Raw genomic sequence first — 12,257 nt, 5'->3', positions numbered from 1 at the left:
CACTCCTTTGTGTGTTTTAGTCACCTTCCATTATTCCTTTGGAAGCTCTTGCAAAATGTCCCTGTAAATCTGATCTGAATCTGTTTCTTTGCTCTAGTCATTTCACTTGTCTAGTTTCTTTTGTCTTATTTAATTCCGTACATAAAGGAATGAAAATCATGAAGAGGAGGCCGGCATTGTTCTTGGAAGGAGAAAAGGAGCAGAAGAATCACATTCTGGAGGTCGAGAATGTTTGCAACCTCTTTGATGAAGATAGTGAGCTTGTTATGTTTGTGGAGGCAGGTCATAATGCCAGTTGCCCACAATCCTGGGATGTGATATCTGAGGTTGGGAGGTCATTGGGGGATGGCTCGGGAAGTGGGCTGGAGGCAGGGGTTACAAGCAAGGTTTTGCCATGCAAAAGGGTCATGGGGGAGTTGGAGTAAGTAGGGCCATCGGGTGGGTCCGTGCCGGTGTAGGGAATCCTTGTTTCAGAGGTGGTGGAGGGGGCTAGCAATGTGTCAATGGAGGTCGTAGCTGTCATGGCAATGCAGGAGAGTTCATGGTAGCTGTATATATACTAGGGTCTTTTGGGAGAATGTGTCTCTGTTGATTGACCTTACATTGGCGTAAATGCGAAGGTAACTCAGTGAGAGATGGTGTGGCATAGGGTCGAGGAACTCTGTAGAAGGATATGGGGGAGTGCAGGAGTTTGTGCTGCAGGAGGCTGAATATCAAAAGGTGGAAGAGAAGGAAGAGATCTGCTACCACACCTGATCTTAAAAAGAAGCAAGGCCAGGCCACGTTTCAGAAGGGAAGGGGGCATCCTCAGGGTCCCCAGTGCACAATATAAATTATGTAATGTAATGTAATCCCCACACGTGACAGTGCCCACCTCGTTAAGAATCTGGAAATACTTCAGCTTGCCAGAGAGGATGACACTTGAGGGCATGGAAAATATTTGGAAATACAAGAAGTTACTCAAAATGGTTAGGAATCGGAAGGGATGTGGGTTGCACACCATAGAAATGTGCAACCTCATTCAAATATGCGGGATTCAAACTAGTAGCGCAAACGCTATTTGCATCCCATAGTACGACAGTCTTCAGCTTCCAGTCACTAGAACTAAGGCACATCAACAAAGTTTTGTCTTTGACAATATGGGCTGTGGGTATGGCGATTGTCTGCTGGAGGAGGACTACATTGCATGTTTTCTGTGTTCATCCTGGTCCTGTGCATACTGTTGAAAATATGTTTACCCATGTTGTTTTTCAGCCTTTCCCAGCACACAGTTTCCTTAAACAGAGTGCATGGTGAGATGGTGTCTTTCTTAGTTCTGCATTAAGATATCCCACATGCTGGGTGCTGTTTTCAGGCAATATGATTCCACCAAGCCTCATCTGGCCTTGAAAGTGATAGTGGTGATGTTGGTAGTCTTACTGCCGCACACTAAGATTTTGCAATTTAATATCTACCATCCGGTCTTTGAAAGACATTGTACAAAGGGGTTGGGGAGTAGTTTTGTCTTTTGCTCCCATTCTATGCAGATGTGGCACTGTCCTCCTTCTCCCTGGCATAACTATTTCCCAGAATTATGTCAGACAGTCTGGACTCAGATGGGTCATAGCATTCACTTTGCTAATCATCATCATCGTTATTCTGAGACTCGACGGTAAATGATGTGTGGTGGTGGTGGAGATCAGAACTTCCCACACCTTGCTCCTCTACAATGTGTGTTGTTTCGCCCAGCTCATGATCAACAGGTAACACCTGCAACACCAGAGCAATCATCGACATTCTACCATTGATAATATTCCATTGGGTGAATTTCATAGGGCCAGACGTAATTGTAGCCATCCCATTGATTACGACAAGGAATGTAACATACTTAATCAGCGTTTTGTAAATCGGGGTTACAATAGCTCTGTCATCGATAAAGCACACGACAAGTTTGCTAATGTAACTCAATCTGAGCTCTTGGCTGATCGCACTAAGTGCAAAGAATCCCCACAATATATCTCACTTGTTACTCAATTTACTAATGATTCTTCATTATTATACAAAATTGTTGAAAAGCACTGGCACATTCTGAGAGTGGATCATGACCTTGAACCATATTTGACACCTAAGCCTAAATTTACGTTTACAAGAGCACCAACGATTAAATCAATGGTGGGTCCATCTTTTTTGACAATAAATCGACCAAATCTGCTTGGTTACAGCAACTGGTGGGTTTTCACAAATGTGGGAATTGCAATCGGTGTCCATGGGCTCACTCCAAATGTAAAGTCTTTTCTGACAAATTCGGCACAGAAGTGGTCATAAGTGATTTCATTAATAGTAAGACTACCTTCGTGGTGTATGCCATAATATGTGTCTGTGGCAAGCTCTACGTGGGAAGTACCATTCGCCAGCTCAGAGTCTGCATCAGGGAACCCCTTCCCAGTCTCATAATGTGCGAGCCTAAGTCTCCCTTGCCGTGCATTGGCAACTCGAACACCAGCTGGATCATATTTCTGATCTACGCTATATTGGATTAATGAAGGTGCACCGGGGGAAAAAGGGAGGCAATCTCCAACTTAAGCTCAGACAAATGGAAGCTAAACTTACCTGTTTCTTACGTTGTACAACTAGAGGTCTCAACTCTGATCATGAGATGTATGTATTCCTGTAAGCATGGTGTTCAACCATTGTGAAGAGGATGTCACGGTTGTACAACCAGCAGCTTTTTATTGCAATAATCAAATACATGTGCTCTCCTTCATTTTGCACCCAATTTTTAACTGGGACCTGGTTGGCCCTCAACGGGGTCATCCCCACTTGTGATCAAGCACCAGCACCTACCGTATTCAATTCCAGTCACTTGATGTACTCCATTTCAGTGGCCTGTACTTTATTTGGCCAGTCCTACTTATACCATAGCTCAGTGATTATCTGTTTCACTCTTATGCTTATTTTGCCGGTATTTGTTTAACTAACCCCATTGAGCTGGAATTCCAGAGTGCGATGGCTTTTGCTGAAATGCTAATTCGCATTCAACACTTTTCACATATTAATGCTGCAGAATATTGAATCATTATTCCTCTCATTATCTTGGCTCAACTGTGTACTCATTATACTCCACTTCAATGCCCACTTTGCGTGCATGATAGGACATGCTTTAGATTATGCTTCACTTGCTTGATGTTTTCATGGTTGAGTATACAGCTCCACCCATCCCTCACAGCATCAGGTTAATTGTTTAACTCAATCGTAAGCATTGACAATTGCGGATTCACTTTGTTTACCTCTGACGTCACCAAACGCGACGTAACACGTCCATACGTTGCCTACGTCACTTCTGTGATGTACGTGGAAGCATTATTTGACTGCACGCTTTGCTGGCTTTCTCCACTGGGATTACCCTGTTCTTTCTTGCGCTGCTCGATTTAACGAGTAAGTATTACTTCTGAATGACTGCTCTTCACCTTACGGTTCAGTATGATTCTGCTAGTTACTCCCAGATTTCGACTTTGGACCTGAATGTGTGCTCTTTTTATTCTGTTTCAGGCAATATATTTGACTCGCCATTACATCCTTTATTTCAATTCTGACTGTTAGTTATATGACGATCTTGGTGTTTGCTGCTGTGCAGTGCACACGGCCATCCAATAGGTATGTGACACATAAATCTTGGCTTTATGCCCTTATTACTGAGTTGTCCATCTCTCCAATTGGTTTCTGATATTTATGTTAAATTCAGGATTCTCCAGACTTTTGTTGACTGCATTTGTGCGCATTAGGATTTCCTCTTTTGTTTCACATGTCACTGGACCCCTTAAGGGTTATCCATTTCGAGTGGACACGTTATGAGTACACACGCATTGTTGAAAATTATTTTCCATCACATGTTGATCTGCTTGCCACACTGATTGGCCTTAGTCTACTAATGACACATAGCAATTTTCATAGCCCTTTGGCACTTTTCTTGCTTGCCTTAAGAGTGTCCTTAATTAACTTCATCAGGTGACTCATGCTTGAATCACATGCGGGTAGATTTCGGTGTTAGAGGCTAATACAGGGCACCCATATTAATAATTTGGTGTTACAGCATGAATCTTGGAAACTTATCAGATCATTGTTACTGACATGTTCCATGTTTTTTTAACATGCCAACTACCAAGTTTTTGCTCACTGTGATTTTGTTTTCTTTTGTTAGTTCAACCGCCTGCGCAACACCTGTCCCTCCCTCTCAACCTGACACGTGGTATGCAATGCCCCTTTTTTAATTTTGCATTTGATCCATTTACTTTGATTACTTTCTGGTTCATATTCATCAATGTGAAACTGGGACTTTCATGTACCTTATCTACTGGTCAATGTAATAATTTGCCATGATGTTTATTTATAATTTCTGTACTGCTGTGACTTATACCTTGCCTAAAATGTCATCATGTCATTTCCTGTTTTGAACATATTACTTGTCTTAATTATCCAGCCTTGAAGACGACCTGCGTGTCGAAACACGTGTCGGCTGTTCATGATCTAATTAAATCTCTATTCACTATTTTCTTGTATTATTGTAATGGTGCAGAGCGCATTACCATCCCATTCCATTTCAGTTTATTCTATTAGTACCAACCAGGGTGGATTGGTTGGCGGGATCAGAGTGATTGCTGCTTGCACCCATCTTATCTTTATTAAATTCAAGTTTATTTAACCATAATTTAATCAGTGATCACTAGCGCACGGATACCCAGCTTCGAATCCACTTCATAATCCATATAATACTAATATACATTAACATACTAACTTAATCCATTCCCAGTTAACACACTGAATCCCATGTCCTTAACATTTAGTTCAAATGAGTCTATATGCAAATAACCTGAATCGAAATTTGAAATGTCATGAGGCTCTGTTTCAATGGATGAATAAAGTGCAAGCTAGATTCATGCCGGGTGGTAAAAACATGAAATTCTGCTCTGCTGAAAATTACTATTGTAGAGTCAGAAACCAAAGGGAAGAGATGTAACATTTGTTGTTCAGCAAGACAATTATTTTCAATGGGGAAAAACACTGAGCCAATCGGATGAGTTGGGGCGGGGATCTCGATGGGAGGTGTTTCCTTTGAGTGGAAGAAAAGAGTAATAAAAGTACTTGAGTGGGTGCAGCTCAAGCAAAGCAGACATCCTCGAATGCTGGGCTGAGATGAGCTGGCAGGCAGACATCCTGGGGCACTGTGTTGAGAGGGATGGTGGATTGCAGGACAGAGTCCATTGCTGGCAGGCTTCCTGGTGCCGTAGCAGTTCTTATCTGTGGCCGACACTGAAGGGGTTCCCTGTTCAGCTGAGACAGAAATATCGCCAACTTCTAGGTAAATATAAGTAAAGTGAGGGGGTTGGATTGCCTGTCATTCAGTTTGTCAGGAAAATAGTTCATTCTACTTTAGCTGCTATTGTGGTTAAGAGTGCATGCAATTTCGAAATTAACTGTTGCCATTGCTATGTTCTCTTATTTTTTTCAAAATGTAACTTTTGCCAAATGCCGTGATTCCAAGGACAAGTGGCACGGATGGGCACAGCCTGTTCTGTTTTTGAAAAGTGCCATTGCTCATTCAAAATATTCACTTTGTTAAACCTGCATGCACATAAGTATTTCACACAAAAAGTACACAAGCTGTAAGAAGTCAATTCAAAGAAAAGCTACTAAATGAGTTACCTTAGTATCCAACAAATGGATATCCTAACTTGAAACCTCCCGGACTGTCCAAGAGAGACATAAAGCAATGCAAAATCAAATCCCACACAACTTATTGATAAAAATGTGTTACAATTTTTTATTACACAAAAGTGAATACATATAACCAATACACATCCTCCTATACCTTTAACAAGAATGTGGTAGGAGTATTTGCAACGGATGCATAAAGACAAAACAAAAAGTCAGCTTTTTATTGGTCAATGTCCTAGTTTGCCAAAATAATGCACTATATGCTTGAAATTTTGTGTTTAAAACAAATGTTTAAATGTGCCTAAAACAAGTGCATAAAGACAACCAAGTACAACTTCTTGGTAGTGCAATTCTGCCAATTGTGCTGAAATATTTTCAATACATAATACAGGTCTGCCTACGTAAACATTTTACTTTGTTCTAGTGCAGAAGTCGAGGTCTCGAACAAAAAATGATGTTGTGAAAAACAGACAAAGAAATACATTTCAACAAAATGAGACCACTGTTACGTTTCGGCGGGCCACCTGTAAGGCCTCTTTAGAGAACCGCCTTACTCGGGGCTGAGTAACTGATGGTAATCCCTACGGGGAAGCAGACAAAACAATCCATCACATATAAATATGTACATAGAATAATAAATAAAGCACAAAAATGACACTGTGGCTTGCTGTATGTCTCTCAAACACATGACCTGGGTATATCAAGTATAGGGGCCCTAACTACTCAGGCCAAACAATTGTAGAATAAAACAGACTACTGATTAGGGTCTACCTAAGAGAGTAACCTTACCCAAAATAAATGTGGGTTAAATTCATCAAGGGCAGAATTTCTAGACCAAAGTTCAACCTCAGGGTGAAGCGTGATGCAGCAGGAATTGAGGTAAGTCATCACTAGAAGTCAAATGATTGTAAAAATTAGCGCTCATAAAAAATGCTTGCAGAAACTGCCATAGGAAGTATTAGAGGCAGAAAAGTGGAAAAGAGAAAAGGATTAAAAAAATTGTACCTGAATGTGAAGGTCTGTTGAATTCTCACATCATGGCAACAGACATAGAAAAATCAAAGCCAGTATCTAGATTACAAACTTCGGAACAAAGGAAGAAGAACTGCCACGAGTCGCTGGCAAATGAATGTCCAATAAAGGGACGATAATTCGGTAATGAATACCTAATCTGCACAAGAAAAGCAGAAGCAACGAAGAAAAAACATACGGAGGAAACAGAACAGAGAAAACCCCATGATTAATGTCAGGTTTAAGAAACTTGAAATGGCTGAATTAAAAAAATTAATAAAGAGCATCTGTATTGAAGAGCTTATCAAAATCATGCATCATATTCAAACGTACATAGGGTGCATGAGTTAGTGAAAACGGGATGCATGCACAAGAACAATGTTGATTAATGGCCCCTTTGGAGTGATGTAAGTGAAATAGAGTGAAATAGTATCGTAATAAAAAGGCGCTCGTCAGCTTCATGCATCATGTTAAACCGTACATGAAGTGCATGAGTTTATAAAGAAAATGCATGCACAGAGAGAAAGTTGATAATTGAACCCGTTAGAGTGAAAATGAAATCGTATCGTAATGAAAAAGCATTACGGACTTAGAAGCTTACCGTGAGTACGGACGGACAAAGAATTATAGCCTGTACCGATGTTGACAGGGGAAGTGCCTGCATGCATCTGGCAGAGAGGCCTCGGCTGCAGAATAGCTTATGTTGGGGCTGGCAGCGTGGTGATGCCTCGAGGGGGAGGAGAGGCGTAAGCGTATGGAAAGCCTCACGTTGACAAGGCTGACACACCTCCGTAACTATTGGCTTACAATGTGCAGCCAATCACAAGTGGTTGTGGTATGACACACCCAACTAGGCAAAGAAGGCCATGAGAAACGGAAACCGGACTTGGAGCCTCACAGTGTACGAAGCACATGAAGCGGCCGGACAAAGCAACGAGCATGAAGCGAAAACAATGCACGTCATGCCGAGATGGCTAATGTAATGCGCGCCAAAGAAGTGTGATCTACCTAATGTATTAAACATGCTCTGCTGGAATATGAGTAGACACCTGAGAAATGGAGCAAATAACGGGTCCTGAAAGAATAAAGGAAAAGCTACAACCAATAAAGGGTGCCTAATTATGTGTTTGTCATGCTTAGCTGGAATATGAATGGGCACCTACAGGATCAAACACATTACTGGTCCTGAAAGAGATGAGGAAAAGCCACAAACTGTTTTTGAGCTGGTGTTCTTCCAAAATTTGTATTGAAAACCGGAAAGGCTACGGTTAATAGGACACTGAAGCCTGTACATCTCAGATAGAAGTGTCGGATGCTGAGATGTCAAAGATGAGGGGGTATGGCTGCATCATAAAAAATATATAATAAATAACTGTGTCATAAAGGTGGGATAAATTCCTCATTTAAGCCATGCACATGAGTACCCAATCGGAAAATCCATCTCGCCTCCCTGTCCAACAGACTTTTATGTATGTTACTGGAATTTTTGACTGTTTCCAATACCTACCATAATACATTATTGGGTGAGTGATTGGCAGTCATGTAGTGGTTAACCAGGGGTGCCGTAACCACTTTGCATCGTATGCGTGATCGATGTTCCGCAATCCTGATGTGCACTGCTTGCTGGTTTGACCAACATACCGAAGTCCGCACGGACATTCAATGCAGTAAATCACGTTTTTGGTTTTGCAATTGGTCAGGTTAGGAAAAGTCCATACCCGGTCATTTATTTTGAAATCTTTCATTTTTCTTGTAAAGGGGCAGACACTGCATGAGCCACATGGGTAATGGCCCTTGACTGAACGCAGGTCCCATAGACGAGTTTTAGGTTGATTCTTGCTAAAGCTGGAATGTATTAGTTTGTCTCGAATCTTGGGAGCCCTTTTAAAAGCAAACCGAGATAAAGGTTCACCCGGAAGATCCAGCCTAATTATGTCCCAATGTTTTAGGATAAGTTTCTTGATTCGAAAACCACATAAGTATTGCCATGTGTAAATTGTGCATTTAGCTGATACGATAAATCAACAGTACAAAGTCAAGTGTGTCCCGGTGCTTTTTTGCGTGACTAGAAATATCCCAAACAGAAATAACTGCTGTGAACGACCTAGTTAGAGAGTGAATGAATGTGCAGTGTTTCATTTTGTTTTTTATGATTTTGCATATCAGCCACAAACCCATACAGCAGAATTGTAAATAAAATGCTGTGAGGTGGGAAAATATTGGTTATCCTCTGGAGTGTACCAAGTCCAGTATGTTTTGAGAAGAAGTACCCTGGTAAATAACAGTTGTTAGAGAATATTCTGAAGTTAGTCTCACAAATATAAAAAATCAACACCCCAAGGAATTACCACAAGAGATACTACCACCATAAAATACCACAACATTAGGTATAACCCCAAAATATATCTGACATATTTGTTGCGTTGGCCATTGGGATCTTTAAAACTGTTACTGGGCGTGGCATGGCATTATAGGCATAGCCATACTGTGCATGTATTAAGTGAATTAGTGTTGTGAAGTAGTGCAGCACTGTGTGCTCATTTAATTCACACAATTGTGTCACCATTTCACAAATTGAGGCAGAGTTTTCCGATCTGGTAAACTATCTTGAGGCAAAGCTTTTTGGCCATGCAGTTTGGGCTTCAGAAAATGAGACAATATGGAAGGACAGGAATGGCACAGAAGTAGAGAAAGAGGCAGTTGAAAATATCTTTGAGGAAGGGAGCATTGTACTGGTGTGCCTCATGCGGCTGTTCGGAGCACCATACCGCAAAGAGGAAAACAATTGCATTATCAGATTATGTGCAAAGTTATGGTTTTTATTACATAGATCTTTAAAAATGCAGGGAAATGACACTGAAGTGATTAGTAAGTTACAATGCAGCTTGGATAATGCATTTGATCAAGTGCAGCAGCTAAGAGCAGAACTAGAACAGAAAGGGCCAAAGAATTGCCATCTAAATGCAGCCATATGAATGAATGCACGTAAAAGGGATTTTAGACGCAATAAGACAAGACAAAGATTTTGTCATTTCGGAAATACAAACACTTAGAGAACATGTCATGGAAAAAGACAAAGACTTCTGCGCTGTGGAACAGGAGATATTCAAATTAATGGAAGAGAATAAGAAAGATAATGCGCTCGGCCGGTATCAAGCAGAAATAAGAGAGTTGCAAGCAATGGTTAATAAGATCAGGGATGAGAATTCTGATCTCTGTCATGAGGCAGAACAACTTCATGGACAGTGCAAGAATTTAGAACAAATATTGAGTCTAAAATCTCAGGAAAGGTGACAAGGCACTACATTCAATGGAATTGAAATTAAACCCAGCTCTGTCCAAGGGAATAATGCACCAACAACTTCTCCTATGGCCAGACCTGGTCATAGCCCAGTGATTGGGTCTGAATCACCAACAAATAATTGCAATCCTTCCTGCCCACAAGAGAATAGGAATGAGCGACAAAATGACACACACCAGAATGCACCATGTAGTCCTATCAAGATCATGAAGTCTATCAAAACTTTGATTAAACCATTGGAAAAGGTAGGCAATTGTTGCATGGAAAGCCATGTAGAAACAGTTCACAATATATTTAAAGCCCTCCAGAAACCTATTCAACAGTATAGAGAGTGCTTTCCCCTAACACTTGATTCAGCAGCTGCTAGTGTCATTTGGGCTCTCAATGAACAGGAACATTTGTCATGGGCGGACTTTAAGAAAGAGGTTAGACATAATTTTTCACCTTATCAGTCGATACAAGATGCCAAAAAAGCAGCGTATACCATCACTGCAAAGCCAGATATGTCCCCTCAGCAGTTCCTCCAATATTTAAAAAGAGCATTATCACGCTTTGATGTGGCATTTAACCCTAACTCTGTAGAATTTAAGACTGCATACTTCTGTGGGTTCCAAAAAGAAATTGTATCCCAGTTGATTAATGAGTTTGACAGGGAAAAATCACTAGAATGGATAATAGATCAGGGGACCAAGCTATATGAAGTGATATATGGTCAGAGAGAGGAAGCGCCTAAGTGTAGGGAGACAAAATAAAAATCTAAAGAACCCATGCCAGCAAAAATGTAGGTAAAATCTGTAAATATGCTGCTTGAATCAGCCCAAACCCAGGCAAGAAACAATATGACACCTTATCAAAGGGGTATGCCTCCACAGAGGACACCACATCAAACCATGTGTTCCAGTTGATCCCAGCAATAGGGAGTCTTACATTAGCCCTAGATATCTGGGTAATTCCCTCTGAGTGGGATTTCACCTCCCTATGTCAGCTCTAAATAACTGTCAAAATCAAATGTACAATGGCACATACCAGATGTTGGGGGTTCAGAGCAGATTTAACCCTAATACGATGGTGTATGGCCACCAAGTAAGACTAAGATATGTGGATAGATTAATTAAAAATGGAAACCAGTATAGGGGAAAATTCCCACCAAATGAAAGACAAACTATGAACTATCTCCCTCTCCAATATAATCAATCGCCACCAGCCGTCGGCCATGGTCAAAGGATGGTCACTCTGCATTCTCCACCTCCTATGTCACATGAATTCAGAGGTAAGACAAATATAAATCAATCTCCTGAGAGGTACCAGAATAGGTCTAATCAGGATGAGTTCAATCAGTGCCAGCCCAGGACACAAAGAGTGGAATCCAGAGACATGGACAGGTTTCAGTGTTTAGAGGCCCAAGTCAAAATGTTGTCTGAAGAAATAGGAAAGCTATGTTCAGTTCAAAAACAACAGCCAGGTGAAGGTGCAGAATGTCATAGGAGTGATCTTGTGCCTTCTGACAATAAGTGACTATTTAATCGCACCTGTACTGATGAAAACACAGAAGCACATGAATCACCTTTGAATAATGGTTCTGAATTGCTTACTGACTCAAAAATAAGAACATAAACGAATGAAATTGAGACAGGGAATTTCAATACACACGAAAAGGGAGTTTGGTTAAATCTAGAGTTTAACCAGACTATTGAGTTGTGTGAAAATGAAGAACAAACAGGTGGAAAATGAACAACAAATTTAAAAGGAGCATCCAATGTGAAAATAAAACACAAGGGGAAGAGTTAAAATCAATAGTTAGAATATCCTCCCTTGATAGTCAGAATACTGTTGAGCTCCATACAGAGAAAATGGTAGCTCAAAAGGAGAGTGCAGGTCAATCACCTGAGGAGTATTTTGAACTGAAAATATTCCAAGAGACAGAAAGGACAGGCACCATATAAAACAAAGATAAGTGTCATGCGCCAGAAGTTGACAGGGTGCCATATGACACTTGTGAAAATATTCATTCAAAATGTTGCAGTGTGACACTGCTAGTCCCAAGGCAGAGGGGCAGTCAGTGGCTACACTCCATATGGGTTATGAGCCCAGGAAAATAGACAAAGAAATTCAAAATGAAGTGGGCAAAAAGGAGGGAAAAATGTAATTTCACATACCCATGTGTCTAGCAAAGATTAAAAAAGAGCTAAGGAAAATGAGTCCTGAAATCAGCAAAAATGCACACTTTTTATGTGTGTTAGTAAGAGGTTGAAGA

Source organism: Ambystoma mexicanum, chromosome 4q, assembly GCF_040938575.1.
Source record: "Ambystoma mexicanum isolate Mex_15411 chromosome 4q, UKY_AmexF1_1, whole genome shotgun sequence".
Classification (NCBI taxonomy): domain Eukaryota; kingdom Metazoa; phylum Chordata; class Amphibia; order Caudata; family Ambystomatidae; genus Ambystoma; species Ambystoma mexicanum.
The sequence above is the reverse complement of the archived record's forward strand: the minus strand, read 5'-3'. Positions refer to the sequence as shown.